General features: G+C 44.5%; 1 pseudogene; it reads left to right on the top strand.

Annotated features, from left to right (window-relative positions):
* Positions 1–7,564: 7,564 nt before the first annotated feature.
* The window catches only part of LOC100443147 (uncharacterized), a 47,176-nt pseudogene continuing 38,355 nt past the window's right edge, over positions 7,565–16,385 (top strand).

The following is a 16,385-nucleotide window of genomic DNA, read 5'->3' as shown; positions in this document are numbered from 1 at the left end:
GGAGTCCAGTCCCTCCAATCAGGAAGGTCGGAATCTCTGATGTCATTGGTCATTCCAACCTGGCAACCAGTTTGAAGAAAAACACATGTAACTGCCAGGCTGATCTCTTGTCCTGGAGATCCTGAGTGAATAGTATCTCCTGCCACTGTCCCAACCTCAGACCATTGTCCAAAAGCATCTTCAGGAACTCTGAATCCCTCTGTTCCCTGTCCCAGCAGAGGCTGTGTCCTCTCCACTCAAAGCCTGAAGCATATTGGGGTCTCTTTGTCTCTGTACATGCCCATTTCAGAGTCCAGTCTGGTGGGAGAGGGAGCAGGGTGGGAAAGAAAACTAGGGTAAGCAGAAACGATGAAACCTTACAAGAGTGAGATTATCATGTACAAGAGATCACAGGAACATTGACTTGACGAAAAAGTCACATCAGAGCACTCAATTTGGCAGAGCTTTTCTGCCGAATGTTTACTGACATTCACTGTCCGAGATTCTATACTGGGGGTACACGCATCCTCTGCCCTAAGGCAACTTTGAGTCCAAGAGACATTTTGAGGCCTGAAAATCATAGGAAACTGCCCCTGAGCTCACACATATTTCCAATGGTGTCCCCAATTTCAGGGAGTCCATGGATTACCTAAGCCAGCCCCTCCAGTTCAGCTAAGAAACTCTAGTCTATATATCAAGTTTTGTATCATATGTATTGCTCTGAACTCAGAAATTTTCCTTCCATTTATGGATTCTATGAATAAAATATCGCATGTACAAAAAGACTAAGTCGAAAAATCTCAGCTGTGCACAGTGGCTCATGCTTGTAATCCCAGCACTTTGGGTGGCTAAGGGAGGAAGATTGCCTGAGGCCAGCGGTTCAAGACCAGTATAGGCAACATAGCAAGAGCCCATCTCTAAAAAAAAAAAAAAACCAAATTAGCCAGGTGTGGTGGCTGGCACCTGTGTTCCAACTACTTTGGAGACTCATGCGACAGGAAGATCACTTGAGCCCAGGAGTTAGAAGCTGCAGTGAGCTATGACCTTGCCACCGCATTCCAGTCTGGGCAACACAGCAAGACATTGTGTCAAAAAAATTTTTTTTGATAAAAAATAAAAGAGTTGCATGACATTCAGAGACCATCCAAAAAACCTGTGGGTTCCGGCCAGGCTCAGTGGCTCATGCCTGTAATCCCAGCACTTTGGGAGGCCAAAGTGGGTGGATCACTTGAGGTCAGGAGTTTGAGACCAGCCTGGACAACATGGTGAAACCCCATCTCTACTAAAAATACAAAAAATTAGCCAGGCATGGTGGCAGATGCCTGTAATCGCAGCTACTTGGGAGAGGGCGCTGGAGAATCACTTGAACTCGGGGTGCGCAGGTTGCAGCAAGCCAAGATCACACCATTGCGCTCCAGCCTGGGCAACAAGAACAAAACTCCATCTCAAAAAAAATAAAGAACCTGTGAGTGAGTTCCCACACATTTTCCTAATAGGCTGCGGCTCTTCTAGGAGTCTCTTGCTCATGGGAAAGGCACAAACTGAAAGAGGAAGCAGATCCCATTGCTGTGGAAGTCCCATTGTTAGGAAGCTATGCTTTTCTGGAGTTCAAATTCGCATTCATGACGCTTTAAACCATCAGAGCTGGGTGGGTCCTCCTACAACAAAATAGTTTGCTATCTGTCTCCTAGTTAACAGGCTTTCAAATATTAGAAGATCAATGTTCTGACCTCATTAAAATTTCTCTTTTGTGGAATGAAAAGCTCTGATTTAACCCATCTTCAAGCCTGGTTTGCATATTCCTCTCTCTTCCGGCCACCTTGTCTAGACACACTACACTGAGGCCGTGCCCATCTTAAATGATGTTGATACGTTGTCAAAAAATTGGCAAACCAGGTGCAGTGGCTCATGCCTGTAATCCTACCCTTTAAGAAGCAGAGGCAGACAGATATCAGAGGTCAGAAGTTCGAGACCAGCCTGGCCAACATGTTTAAATCCGTCTCTACTAAAAATACAGAAAAAATCAGCTGGGCGTGGGGGTGCACATCTGTAATCCCAGCTACTTGGGAGAATGAGGCAGGAGAATTGCTTGAACCTGGAAGGCAGAGGTTGCAGTGAGCCGAGATTGCGCCACTGCACTCCAGCCTGGGTGACAGAGCGAGTCACCGTCTCAAAAAAAAAAAAGGCTAAACAGCCCAGGTTTGGTCTGATATGTTCAGAAAAAAGCAAAACAGTCACCTCTCACCTTTTCTTTTCCCGCAATGATGCGGTTTAATACAACAATGGCTGTAGGTATGCTGCAGAAATATCATTCAAGTGAAACAGAAGGGCTTTCCTGGCCAGACACAGTGGTCACTCCTGTAATCCCAACACTTTGGTTGGCCAAGGTGAGAGGCTTTCTTGCGGCCAGGGGTTCGAGGCTGTAGTGAGCTGTGATCCACCACTGAATTCGAGGCTGGGCATCAGAATGAGGCCTGTCTCTAAAAAAACCCTTCACTCCCCCAAAAAAGGGATTTGCAAATACCAGCCTTTCAGCATGAGGATCACATGGAGGAACGTTAAGATACAGATGCTGGGACCCAGCCCTATTGATTGTAATTCAAAAACTGAGGTGGGGCCTGATTTAACTCCATCATTGGAATCCATTCAGATTTGGAACTCCCTGGGCTGGACAGTGCAAGAGAGATCCTAAAGAAAGCAAAGTCACTATAGACTGAAATGAGCTGACAAGGTTTTCTGAGCATGGTGAAATATGATCTGGGCCTCACTTGGGAGGGCTGTGGCCAGGCCTTGAGCCCTTGACTCAGTGGGACCTTCTGAAACAGCCTCCAAGCCACGCCCCCGCTTCATTTGCTAGTGGATGACCCCCTCCAGCGGCTTTGGTGCTGATGGGAATAAGTCGACCTGCAGCGGAAGTTCAGCCCAAGTCTCAGCCCAGCAGCCTCCCCACACCTGGCCAGGGTCTGGTCATGCTGCCGTCTCTGCGATTCTCTGCGGAGTCGTGGTTTCTGCACCTTGAAGAGAACTTCCCCTTCTGGGACCCAGAAACCCAGTAAACCCTGAGGAAAAAAGTGAATGAAATTACTAAAGACAACTCTGTGGCAGGGAGAGAGAAAAGAGGCTCTTTGTTTTTGTTTTTTTATTTTTTATTTTTTTATTTTTTGAGACAGAGCTTCACTCTTGTTGCCCAGACTGGATTGTAATGGCTCAATCTCAGCTCACTGCAACCTCTGCCTCCCATGTTCAAGCAGTTCTCATGCCTCAGCCTCCAGAGTAGCTGGGACAATAGGCACACACCACCACGCCCAGCTAATTTTTGTATTTGTAGTAGAGATGGGGTTTCGCCATGTTGCCCAGCCTGGTCTCGAACTCCTGGCCTCAAGCAATCCACCTGCCTTGGCCTCCCAAAGTGCTGGGACTACAGATGTGAGCCACCCTGCCCAGCCCTCACTGTATAGATTTTCTAAAAAAAAAAAAAAAAAAAAAAAAAGATTACATTTGTCTTACTTGCCAAAAGGTAAATTAACCTTATCTCCTCTCCTTTTTAAAGAGCATTTCCTTGATACACCTTGTAATATAAATAACTTCTTTTGTGCCTTTGATATGTATCTAAATCTTTTAAGAAGGTAAATGAACTTCTTGCCAACATTACAATCCAGCAATTTTTTTTTTTTTTTTTTTTTTTTTGGAGACAGAATCTCGCTCTGTCACCCAGGCTGGAGTGCAGGGGTACAATCTCGGCTCACTGCAACCTTCACTTCCTGGATTCAAGCAATTCTCCCATCTCAACCTCCTGAGTAGCTGAGACTACAGGTGCCTGCCACCACACCTGGCTAATTTTTGTATTTTTAGTAGAGACAGGGTTTCACCTTGTTGGTCTGGCTGGTCTTGAACTCCTGACCTCAGGTGATCCACCAGCCTCGGCCTCCCAAAGTGCTGGGATTATGGGCATGAGCCACCGTGCCTGGTCACAACCCAGGAATTTTTTTCTTAAGAGCCTAAGAGTCTTGTCTTTGAAACGTAAACCTCGAGGAAGATTGTGTCCCTATCTTCCTGTTGCCTAGGGAGTTTAGCCTAGGCACCTTGGGCTGTTACTACCTGCTTGTCAAGGAGATGTGAGAAGTTTTATTTTTTCATTGGATACAGGTAATTAACTAGCATGGATGGCCACCTTGATTTCCAGGTGAATTTAGGATGAGTGTTTAAGAATGCATAGCAGACCAGGCGCGGTGGCTCACACCTGTAATCCCAGCACTCTGGGGGAGGCCGAGACGGGTGGATCACTTGAAGCCACACAGAAGTCGAAAGAAGGAGTTTGAGTCCAGCCTGGCCAATATGGCGAACTCTGTCTCTACTAAAATACAAATATTAGCTGGGCATGATGGCACACGTCTGTAATTCCAGCCACTCGGGAGGCTTAGGCGTGAGAATCACTTGAACCCAAGAGGTGGAGGTTACAGTGAGCCAAGAAGATCACACCACTACACTCCAGCCTGGATGACAGAATGAGACCCTGTCTCAAAACAAAACAAAAAAACTGCATAGCAAGTCCTTTTGCATGAGGATGAGTTACTATTTATCTTGAGACCGTGTATGCAATGGATTGTATCTGCCAGGTTATATAAAAAGGACGCTTTGGCTGGGCGCTGTAGCTCACGCCTATAATCCCAGCACTTTGGGATGCCTAGGTGGGCGAATTACGAGGTCAGGATTTCGAGACCATCCTAGCTAACATGACGAAACCCCATCTCTACTAAAAATACAAAAAATTAGCCAGGCATGGTGGCACACGCCTGTAGTCCCAGTTACTTGGGAGGCTGAGGCAGGAGAATCGCTTAAACCGGGGAGGCAGAGGTTGCAGTGAGCTGAGATCGCACCACTGCACTCCAGCCTGAGCAACAGAGCAAGATTTCGTCTCAAAAAAAAAAAAGAGGGTTTATTTCTCTTTGCATCTCTTTAATGGATCACCTGTGATGGGCATCGCAGTCTGGTTTAATGCTTATTCAATAATAAAATTGCTTTCTTTATTTTCTGAATTTGTGGAGAGAATATTCTAGGTTAACAGAATAATCTATTTATTTATTTATTTATTTATTTATGTATTTATTTATTTATTTATTTTGAGATGGAGTCTTGCTCTGTCTCCCAGGCTGGAGTGCAGTGGCCTGATCTCGGCTCACTGCAATCTCCACCTCCCAGGTTCAAGTGATTCCCCCGCCTCAGCCTCCCAAGTATCTGGGACTACAGGCATGCACCACCACACCCAGCTAATTTTTTGTGTTTTAGTAGAGACGGGATTTCACCATGTTGGCCAGGATGGTCTTGATCTCCTGACCTCATGATCCGCCGGCCTCAGCCTCCCAAAGTGCTGGGATTACAGGCGTGAGCCACTGCACCTGGCCTCAGAAGTATTTATTTTTAATCTTTTCCTTACCAGTTTTTATGAAACAACTGGGCAAGAACACTGTTAGATTTCACCAAAAAAATTGTGATGAATCATTGTCTTTATGATCCCATTTTTGAAAATTGACGTTTTAATTGTAAGCCAAAAATAAAATTCTAAGCCCCCACAACTGACTGAATGGACTCCCCTGTTGGCCAACAGGATCCAAAATAAACATGAAAAACTAATTCAGGTCATGATGGGAAGGAGGGGGTTGGACATGCCTTGTCATAATTCTCCTCCCATCAGAGTTTAGGCACAGCTGACCAACATTAACATTAGAATAGAGATCATAACACTGACAAAACAGGCTCTTTGTATCAGTAAGATACCCATCTCCAACCAGACTCTGATATAGCATCACATGACACATAGCAGTCCCTGAAGGAAATCATAGTATTTTGCCCCATAATATATTTTCTTTGACAAACTTTAAAGTAGTCCTGCAAAGCCATCTCTTTGGGGGAAATTTGCATTCTGTAGAGAATCTCTTTCCCTTACAGAAAAGACTCCAGGTCTTTTCTGGAGAGTCTGACACCTTTTAAGATCCAATAAGAGATATTTATCATCTATTCCCTCTGAAGCTTGTTCTGAGGCTTCACCTACATAACAAGAACCTTGGTTTCCACAGTCCCCCTTATCTTAACTCAAACTTTTCTTTCTTTTCTTTCCCTCCCTCTTTCTTTTCCTTCCTTCCTTCCTCTTTCTTTTTCTCTCTCTCTCTCTCTTTCTCTCTCTTTCTTTCTTTTCTTCTCTGTTGCCCAAGCTGGAATGCAGTGGCGCCATCATGGCTCACTGTAGCCTCAACTTCCCAGGCTCAAGCGATCCTCCCATCTCGGCCTCCTGAGTAGCTGGGACTACAGGCATGCACCACCATGCCTGGATAATTTTTTTTTTTTTTTTTGTAGAAGTGGGGGTCTCGCTGTGTTGCCCAGGCTGTCCTTGAACTCCTGGCCTCAAGGGATCCGCCCAGCTCACCCTCCCAAAATGCTGGGATTACAGGCATGAGCCACCGTAATGGCCCATTTATGTAGTCTTCCAACTGTTCAGCCAACGCTTAACTCTGAACCAACTGCCAATCTTTCAATCTACTAGTGACCTGAAAGCCTTTCATGGGTGACCCAACGTATACCTCCCATGTATTGATTTATGTCTTTGCCTGTAACTGCTGTCTCCGTAAGATGCATAAAACCAAGCTGTAACCCAACCACTTTGGGCTCATGTTCTCAGGACCCCCTGAGGCTGTGTCACCAGCCATGGTCACTCAAATAGGAGGCCCAGAATAAAACTCTTTACAGACTTTGACTCTTTTTGGTCAACATAACCTAACCCTAAACATAATCCTCCCGGGGAAGGTAAGATCACAGATATCTCTTTTCTTCGTTCAATTTGTGTGTGTATGTCGTTATTTTTCTACAGTTTTTAGGCATTCGCTGTGTGATCTAGAAAAGCTATGGAGTCTCGCTTTGTCGCCAGGCTGGAGTGCACTGGCGTGATCTCGGCTCACTGCAACTTCCACCTCCCGGGTTCAAGTGATTCTCCTGCCTTAGCCTCCCGAGTAGCTGGGATTACAGGCACGCGCCACCATGCCCAGCTAATTTTTGTATTTTTAGTAGAGACAGGGTTTCATCATGTTGGCCAGGATGGTCTCTATCTCTTGACCTCGCGATCTGCGGGCCTCAGCCTCCCAAAGTGCTGGGATTACAGGCATGAGCCACTGCGCCCGGTTACAAATTCTATTTTCTTTTTCTTCCTTGGAAAGCATCGCTGGGCATTTATCCTGTCCTAGTATTTGAGTGAAACTTCTCAGCATTTCAGAGCAGTGACCATGATACACCCTTTCCTTTCCTTCTCCTTATGGGAAACTCGGTTCTAACCCAGAGGACTTGGGCTCCAGGACCCAGTAACGCAGCCCTGGACTTGACCCTAAAAGGGAGTAAAGACAAATGCGGAGTTCAGTCTGGGGTTCAGGGCTGCCAAAGCTCATAGCCTGGAGCTTCTTAACCTTTAGGCAGGGTAGAGACATTTAAAACGGCCCCTAAACTTGGGGGGCGCATAAAGCTCATAGGCTGGAGCTTCTTAACCTTTAGGCGGAGTAGAGACATTTAAAACGGCCCCTAAACTTGGGGGGCGCGTAGGCTCATGGGAAATAGAGTCCGTTACTTGTCCTGGGACCAGCGGTGGGTGTCCTGGGAGGCGGACTTCCGGTGCACTCCTGCGCGTGTGCACCTCTCCCTGCGTGCGTGTTCGCGCGTGCGTGCTCGCGCATGCGCGCCACCGCCGCACAGCCTTCGCTTCGTGCGCGTCTTCAGGTCATAGCTTGCTCTGGTTCTCAGGCTTTGGCCTCCAGTGGACGAGAATCACCGAGCCTGCGGGGCTGGACGCTGACCGTCCCGGCCAGCACCTAGGCGGGCGGGAGCTGTGCGGGCCAGGGTTCGCGCGGGCCGGGTAGAGGCTCGAGCCGGGACCCCCGAGCGTGAGCTCCGGAGACTGCGGCGCTGGGGCCAGAGGGGCCGGGCGGGAGGTGGCGGCGGAGGCGAAGGGGCGGCGGGAGCCGGGCCTGGCCGGTGTGTGTCCTCGGCGGCCTGACCCTGGCCGTCGCTGTACGGTGAGCCCCAGGGAGGCGGATCTGGGCCCCGAGAAGGACACCCGCCTGGATTTGCCCCGTAGGCCCGGCCCGGGCCCCTCGGGAGCAGAACAGCCTTGGTGAAGTGGACAGGAGGGGACCTCGCGAGCAGACGCGCGCGCCAGCGACAGCAGCCCGCCCCGGCCTCTCGGGAGCCGTGGGGCAGAGGCTGCGGAGCCCCAGGAGGGTAAGTCTTGGGTTTTCGGGGCCGGAGCGAGAAGGGACTGGGTGAAGTCACCGTATGTTGGGGACCTTAGAGTGTGGGGCAGAGGGAGGGTCCCGATTGCTTGCGGGAGAGATGTGTGTTGGGTTTGAGGGCAGGGTCCGGCTGCAGCGAACAGGCGCTGCATGGGAAGATCTGGGAGGACGAGGCTTACGGAGGCGTGGAGGGTGTCACCAGCCTCAGCTGCGGACGTCGTCTCCACTCCCCGCAACCCCTAACAGTCCTTCCTCCTCCTCTCCGTGCTCTAGATTTCGACCGCCTCTAAACGTCCGTCAGCACTTCTATTCTCTCATTTAATAGTCTGCTGATTCCCCCCTTAGATCTGCCGTGGGAGAATCGTAGTAATGCAGGAACAGTCTGCGGGGATTCTCTCCTGCTGCCTCAGTTGCTAGGGGAAGAGTCTGGGCCTTAGCAGGTGGGTGACTTGACCAGGTCACCGGCTTTGTGGGTAGAGCTGTTCTTAGTAGAACTCAGGAGTCTTATCTCCCAGGCCAGTGTTCTTTCTCTCGTATCCTAGTTTTCTTAATAGAAGATTATTAGGTGCAGCAATAACCAAGTTCAGTTAGATAATTAGAAACAAAACCATATTTTATACACATTCATTTCATTTCTGAGAGCTCACATACTCAATTCCTATGGCTTCTTTGATTTTAAGCAGTTTAAAGAGACAATAAGAAAATGTGGGTGGGATGCAGTGGCTCACACCTGTAATCCCAGCACTTTGCGGGGCTAGGGCAAGAGTACCCTTGAGACCAGGAGTTAGAGGCCAGCCTAGACAACATAGGGAGACCCTGACTACAAAAAATACAGAAGTCGCCAGGCATGCAGGGATGCACCTGTGGTCCCAACTACTCAGGAAGCTGAGGTGGGAGGATGGATGGAGCCCAGGAGGTCGAGGCTGCAGAGAGCCGTGAATGCACCACTGCACTCCAGCCTGGGTGGCAGATTGAGACCCTGTCTCAGCAAACAAACCACAAAAAACATGAGCCGTATGATGGGAATTTTTTTTTCTTTTTGCACCTTGTATTTGATGATGATGGCAGACTATTTGTAAAAGGAGTCGTGTTACCCATGAGAGTCTAACTCATCTAATTACTACCTGATTATCTTAGAGTTACAGGCGCATGCTTCCCCTATCACTCTTTTTTTTTTTTTTTTTTGAGACAGTGTCTCTCACCCAGTCTAGAGTGCAACAGTGTGGTCTTGGCTCACTGCAACTTCCACCTCCCAGGTTCAAATGATTCTTGTGCCTCAGCCTCCTGAGTAGCTGGGACTACAGGCATGTGACACTATGCCTGGCTAATTTTTTTTGTTATTTTTAAGTAGAGACGGGGTTTCGCCATGTTGGCCCAGGCAGGCGGATCACTTGAGGCCAGAATTTGAGACCAGCCTGGCCAACATGGCGAAACCCTGTATCACTCTTTTAGACCCTTCTGAGTGTTTGCAGGTTGAGTGTTCACAGGGTGTTAGCCTATTGAGCTTTCTTTTGTGGTTCTTAGGCAGGAGATTTCTACCTTTGCAGGCCGGAGCACTCACGACTTCAATGACCTGCTTCTGCCCCTCTAGGTCTATCAGCTACAGTCTCTGCAAGTTTCCAAGAGCAGCAGAAAATGAACACATTGCAGGTGAGTTTTCCTGCTTGTGTATATGTTCCTCAACTTTATTTTATGATGCATTTTAAGAGGTTTGTAAGGATTCATACTTTTTTTTTTGAGATGGTGTCTTGCTCTGTTGCCCAGGCTGCAGTGCAGTGGCATGATCTCGCATCGCTGCAACCTCCACCTCCTGGGTTCAAGTGATTCTCCTGCCTCAGCCTCCCGAGTAGCTGGGATTACAGGCGTGCGTCACCATGCCCAGCTAATTTTTTGTATTTTTAGAAGAGATGGGGTTTCACTATGTTGGCCAGGCTGGTCTCAAACTCCTGACCTCAGGTGATCCTCCCGCCCCAGCCTCCCAAAGTGCTGGGATTACAGGCATGAGCCGCCGAGCCCAGCCAGGATTCATACTTTAAAATGGGAATGTGGAAATAGACATTATCCTGTAAAATATAGTTAGTGTGGCAAATCAGCACCAAAAATGATTTGTGAAGCTTGTATGTATGGGTAGTATATTTTAAGGCTGTTGAAATTGAGCCACACCCAGGACTGATATTCTTGGCAGTCATCACAACAGGAAAATGCCATCTGTATTAGTCCATTCTCACACTGCTATAGAGAAATAACCAAGACTGGGTAATTTATAAAGAAAAGAGGTTTAATTGGCTCACGTCTGCAGGCTCTATCATAGGAAGCATGGCTGGGGAGGCCTCAGGAAACTTACAGTCAGGTGGAAGGTGAAGGGAAAGCGGGTGCATCTTCCATCACCAGAGCAGGAGGAAGAGGGAACATTGGGGATTACAATTGAACATGAGATTTGGGCGGCGACACACACCAAAACCATATCACCATCCATGACATCGTTTGCATTGATGATAAGGAGAAACCAGTTTTGTTACTTGTGGATTTAAAAGATTTTCTAGGACTTGGAAAAATTTCTTCATTCAAGTTGATGTAATTGTGGATAGCTTTCCTAATAACAACCATTAAATTACTGTAACTTATGGCTTATTCTTGGTGCTTATGTAAGCAGAGGGCCTGCTGCCCAAGGAGAACTTGGTGCGTATGATTTTTCCAGGGACGGAAATATCGTGATCCAAGTAGACAGAGTTCTGTTTTTACTGTTGAGTCCTAGATCATGGGGGAAATGAATGACGTGATCATCCTTCAGATATTTGTTCATCTTTTTGTTCGGGTTGCACAGCAAACAATACAGTTACTCTCTTGTGAAGATTTCCTCATTTCTGTTTCTCATTTCAGTTCTCAGTGTTTTCGTTTTGTCCTTTTCGCTTTGCTGAGTCAGTCAGTAAAGATGACCAGTGATTTAATTGCAGTCAAATCCAGCGGGCATTTCCTAGCCCCTTCCTCACAGGACCCTTTGTCTGCCTTTGACATCTGTTACTTTCAAACTGATATTTTCTCCATGGAGTCTCTCTTTTCTTGGCTTTTAAAAAGATTCATCTGTAAGTATTTGTTTGTCTTTAAATGATGAAGTCTGTTTTGTTTTGTTTCTTTTTTTTTTTTTTTTGAGATAGGGTCTTGTTCTGTCACCCAAGCTGGAGTGTGGAGACGTGATCACAACTCAGTGCAACCTCAATCTCCCGGGCTCACACCATCCTCTTGGCTCAGCCTCCCACGTAGTTGGGACTACAGGTGCACACTGCCACACCTCACTAATTTTTTTTGTATTTTAGTAGAGACGGGTTTCACCGTGTCACCCAGGCTGGTCTCAAACTCCTGAGCTCAGGCAGTCTGCCCGCCTTGGCCTCCCAAAGTGCTAGGATTACAGGCGTGAGCCACTGCTCCCGGTCTAGAGATGTATTCTCACTGTATTGCTCAGGCTGGTCTCAAACTCCTCCCTCAAGCGATCCTTTCACTTTGGCCTCCCAAAGTGGTAGGATTACAGGTGTATGCCACCACACCTGGCCAATAAGGAATCTTTTTAAAAGGGGCTAGGAATAACCCATAATACTCTCTTTCTTAATACATGTGGCAGTTGGGTTAAATCTTTTAATAGTTCCCATAGTATGTCTCCTGCGTGCTCATTGTTTTGAAGAAACTGGCTTGGTTATCCTCAGTTTGGATTGTGTTACCCTTGTTTCACCTTTAGCACATTTTTAAAAAATATCTTGTATGCCTTGGTAAAATTGGTAGTTTGATCTGGAAGTCTAATCAGGTTTATGTTCAGTTCTTTTCACACAACTATAGCATACGTGGCATTTGTCTGCTTCTGGAGGCATGTGTTACCTTCTTTTTGTGAAGTTAAGAACTATTGACTGTTGATTATTGCTCTGATTTACTATTGCTGTGATTTGCCTTCATTAGGGGAGGCAAAATGGTGATCTGCTAATTCTACCATTTCTTCTTTATTTACTAGCCAAAATACCTTTCTTTTCTTTTTTTGGAGACAGAGTCTCACTCCGTCGCCCAGGCTGGCACATTTATGGCTCACTGCAGCCTCAAACTCTTGTACTCAAGTGATCCTCCCACTTCAGCCTCCCAAGTAGCTGGGAGTATAGTCATGTACCACAGTGCCCAGCTGATTTTTTAATTTTTAGTAGAGACAGGTTTCGCTATGTTGCCCAGGCTGGTCTTGAACTCCTGGGTTCAAGTGATCCTCTTCTTTGACCTCCCAGTGTTGAGATTATAGGCGTGAGCCACCACGGCTGGCCTAGAATACTTTTCTAAAGATAAATTTCTGTTCTCTATTTGGTTATGTAATTCATGCAGGAAAGACAGTTTCTAAAATACTGAGTAGGCTTTTAAGCAGGAAGATTTTTTGTTTTGTTACCATCATGAGCTCATGGGTTTAAACAGATAGTAAATATTTCAGTACATAGAAGTTGTGATTCTTTTTGAAAATTAAGTGGTTCCATCTTTGGCCAGACGGAATCCCTTTAAGTTGGTTTCTGAGTCCTTTTGAAATATATTTGATGTATTTGGTAGCAAATATATACATATAATATATATTTGATAGCATTATTTTCTACTTAGCATTTTATTTTGAAATCATTTCAGATTTTCAGAAAAATTGCAAAGATTTTACAAAGAAATCCCAGATACTTCCTTTTGTTCAGATACTTCATTCTTAACATTTTCCCACATTAATCATTTATATGCATAAATACATATGTGTGTATATATATTTATGTATATGTATTTTTTCTGAACTATTTGAGAGTGGGTATAATATGTCATGCCTCTTTACCCTATAAAGTTTTAGATTATAGCTCATAAAATCAAGAACATTCTATTAAATATCCATAGTGCAGTAATTGAATTCAGGAAATTTATCATTGATTTAATACTTTAAACTATAGTTCATTTTCCAGTTTTGCCAATTTCCCAATAATTTCCTTTAGAGCAATTTTTAATTTTTTGTAGAAAATTCAGTCTAGGACTGTTAATTGCCTTTAGTTTTCATGCATTTTAAGTCTGTTTAATATGGATTTGTTCCGCAGTGCCATTATAATATTTGAAGAATACAGGCCAATGATTTTATAGAAGTCTTTAAATTTAGGTTTCCCTGATCTTTCTTCATGATTAGATTTAGATTGTGAATTTTTGTCAGGAATACTACATGGAACCTCTTAAATTTATGGCTCAGAATAGGATCTGTCTTGGGGAAATTTTGCACATGCCTGAGAAGATGGCTTGTTCTGCTCTGGTTGGGTGGAGTGTTTGATAAATGTTAATGAGATCAAGTTGGTTGTTTGTGTTGTTCAGGTGTACTATATCCTTGTTGATTGTGTGCCCACTTGTATCAATTGTGGGGGAGAGGGGATTGAAATCTGCTGCAGTTGTGGTTCTGTTTCTCTTTGCAATTTTACCACTTTTTGCTTTATGTGTCATATTAGATACATAAATGTTCAAGGTTATTATGTCCTGTTGATTAATTAACCACTTTGTAAAATGGCCATCCTTATCCCTGCTAATATTCCAGGCTGTGAAATGTACTTTGTTATTTATGTAGCATTCTTTCGAGTAATGCATGCATGGTATATCTTATTCCATCCTTTTACTTTTAACCTATTTGCATCTTTATATCTAAAGTATTATTTCTTATAGGCAGCAAAATTTGGATCTTGCTTGTTTTCATCAGTCTATTTCTGTCTCATAATTGGGGATGTATAGACTGTTTACATGTAATGTGATTATTGATAAAACTAGTTAGGTTATAGTCCATTGTCTTTGTTTTCTTTTAGTCTCATCTTCTTTGTTTCTTTTTAAAATGTCTTTGTTTGTCTTCCTTCCTTTTGATTAGTTGAGAATTTTTTATGATTCTACTTTATATCTTTTGTTGGGTTTTTAGCTATCACACTGTTTTGTTATTTTAGTGAGTTAGAATTTATAGTATACAACTTTAATTATCATAGTTTATTCTTAAGTAATATCCATTTTTCTTAGAGTAAGAGAAGCTTACAATAGGATACTTCCATTTCTCTCCTCTTGGTCTTTACACCGTTGTTCATTTTATTTTTACAGGGGGTATCAGTGCCACACACAATCTATTACGTTGTTGTTAATTAAACAGTTATCATCTATTTATTTATTTATTTATTTATTTAATTTATTTATTTTGAGACAGAGTCTCACTCTGTCCCCCAGGCTGGAGTGCAGGGGTGCGATCTTGGCCCACAGCAACCTCTGCCTCCCGGGTTCAAGTGATTCTCCTGCCTTAGCCTCCTGGGTAGCTGGGATTACAGACACCCACCATCACGCCCGTCTAATTTTTGTATTTTTAGTACAGACGAGGTTTCGCCATGTTGGCCAGGCTAGTCTTGAACTCCTGACCTCAGGTCACCCATCTGCCTCAGCCTCCCAAAGTGCTGGGATTACAGGTGTGAGCCACCACACCTGGCCCAGTTATCTTTTAAAGAGATTTAAGTAATGAGAGAAAATACACAGTTACCATTTCTGGTACTCTTTATTCCTTTGTGTAAATCTAAATTTTTATTTGTTGTCATTTTACTTCTGCCTGAAGGACTTTCTTTAACATTTCTTCTAGTTGATGATGAATTATTATATGTCTGCAAATGTCTTCATTGTGTCTTTGCTTTTAAAGGTGTTTTTGCTGGATTTTTCTCCACAGTGCTTTAAATATGTTTCTCTGTTGTCTTCCTGTTTACATTTTTTTCTAAGAGAAATCTGATCTCATACTCATGTTTGTTCCCCTATATATAACATGTCTTTTTCTCTTCCCCCCTTATTGTTTTAAACTTTTTATCACTAGTTTTGGACAATTTGATTGCAATATGTCATGGTATCATTTTTTTCATGTTTCTGTTTTTGGGGATCATTGAACTTCTTGGATCTTGGGTTTATGGTGTCATCACTTGGGGAACATTTTTATCATTATTTCTTGAAGTACCCACCACCTCCCCTCCATTGATTCTTATTGCCTGTATATTAGGCCACTTGAAATTTTCCCACAACACACTGTTGCTCTTTATTTGCTTTTAATTCTTTTTCTCTGTTTCATTTTATGTAACTTCTGTTGCTGTCTTTATATTCACTAATCTCTTTTTTCCACAATGCTGTTCATCTTTTCCAGTATAATTTTCATCTCAGATATTGTACTATCTGTAGAAGGTTAGCGTGGGTCTTTTTTACATCTTGCCTGTCTTGATTTTTTTGAACATTTGGAATAGAATGATGAACTCTCTCAGTGCTCTGTGCCGGTTGTGAACTCTGTGTCAATTCAGGGCCAGTTTTGATGGGCTGATTCTTTTCTTCCTTACGGGTTGTAGTTTCCTGCCCATTTTCCCATCTCACAACTCTTTCTCCTCACATCTGCCTCTGTTCTTCTTCCCTGCTCCGTGGCCTGGAAGTGCTCAAGGCAGAAGTTGATTGGTTCACCTTGTTTATTTCCCATCACTCATAGATAACTCTACTGCTGATAATCAGTGCCTTGAAAACCATTGCTTCAGCCCGGGCGTGGTGGCTCATACCTGTAATCACAGCAACAACAACAACAAGGCTGAGGCGGGCGGATCACGAGGTCAGGAGTTCAAGACCAGCCTGGCCAACATGGTGAAACCCCATCTCTACTAAAAATATAAAAATTAGCCAGGCGTGCTGGTGCACGCCTGTAATCCCGGCTACTCAGGAGACTGAGGCAGAAGAATCACTGGAGCACAGGAGACAGAGGTTGCAGTGAGCCAAGATTATGCCATTGCACTCCAGCCTGGAAGACAGGAGCGAGACTTCATCTCAAAAAACAAAAAACAAAAACAAAAAAACAAACCATTGCTTCATATATGTTCTCTGTTTTATTTTTCTTTCTGTTTTTGATTTTGTTGTTCTTTGGTGTGTGCTGTTTCAGGTTGGAGGGTATAGCCAGTACCTGTTAATTTATCACACCTGAGGGCAGAAGTCCTCATGTCTCTCTCTATATGTTTTTTCTAATATATATATTTTTTTCTTTGTAGAGACAGAGTCTTGCTATGTTGCCAAGGCCGGTCCCAAGCTCCTGGCCTCAAGCAATCCTTCTGCCTCAGCTTTCCAGAGTGCTGGGAT

Source organism: Pongo abelii, chromosome 6 (genome assembly GCF_028885655.2).
Source record: "Pongo abelii isolate AG06213 chromosome 6, NHGRI_mPonAbe1-v2.0_pri, whole genome shotgun sequence".
Lineage (NCBI taxonomy): Eukaryota > Metazoa > Chordata > Mammalia > Primates > Hominidae > Pongo > Pongo abelii.
This window is presented reverse-complemented; position numbering and strand designations above follow the sequence as displayed.